We start from the raw sequence: 742 nt of genomic DNA, 5'->3' as shown, positions 1-742 counted from the left end.
GTTAAGGACATTGCTTTTTACGGACAACATTTCGTATTCCAGCAAAGAAACGCAGTGAATGGGGCACCGAACCAGACGGTTGTGATGTGACAAGACGAGACTTTTATTTCACTATTTTTAAGAAACGGTCAATGATGAAATATCTGAAAATTACGAGCATTAAACAGTTAATTTCCTGCATTCTGGTGGGTTATTTCTGCCCCAATTTATGGTGGAAATATTTTTATTTATTTAAAGGGAAACACAAAATTCAGCTGGCAGGTGACAATTCAAACTCAGAATATTACGCATTAAGGCTCTCAGTCATTCTGTGCTGCTTTCAGATCTGTTTCTCCTGTAGATCAACTTTTCTCTGTAATCTCATCCCTGCTGAGTCATGATTCAGTCTTCCCTCCTCTTCAAGTCTTTGTTTGGGAACGTAAAATCTTTAAATGTGCATGTGGCTCCTTTTCACCTCTATGAGAAATAAATTCATTTCAAATTCAGTTCCTGGACTTTAATAGCTCCTGTGACTGAAATACTTCTGATCAGGCAGAAATCTCACCACAAATCTACTTGTTAACTTCAGCAGCTCTGATAAAGTGGAGCTCACAGTACCAAACAGACCAAGGCTGCGCTTCAGTTTTTAGATGTTTATAATTCAAAACTCTACCAGTTACATTCCCAATCTGTCGCAAGCTGGCTGCGACTCACAGCAAAAGAGGGGGGGGGGGGGGGTCACTTGATTACTATCACAGCTTAC

At 40.0% G+C, this 742-nt stretch overlaps 2 protein-coding genes across 4 annotated transcripts in view; both read left to right on the top strand.

Annotated features, from left to right (window-relative positions):
* dennd5b (DENN/MADD domain containing 5B) overlaps nucleotides 1–742 on the top strand; it is a 128271-nt gene that overhangs the window by 76970 nt on the left and 50559 nt on the right. The window lies entirely within an intron of this gene.
* Nucleotides 1–742, top strand: part of LOC123984864 (cyclic nucleotide-gated cation channel beta-1-like) — a 17869-nt gene that overhangs the window by 16275 nt on the left and 852 nt on the right. The gene's annotated exons all lie outside the window — the stretch shown is intronic.

Source organism: Micropterus dolomieu, linkage group LG16, assembly GCF_021292245.1.
Source record: "Micropterus dolomieu isolate WLL.071019.BEF.003 ecotype Adirondacks linkage group LG16, ASM2129224v1, whole genome shotgun sequence".
NCBI lineage: Eukaryota > Metazoa > Chordata > Actinopteri > Centrarchiformes > Centrarchidae > Micropterus > Micropterus dolomieu.
Note: the sequence above shows the minus strand (reverse complement) of the source record. Positions and strands in the feature narration are given on the sequence as shown.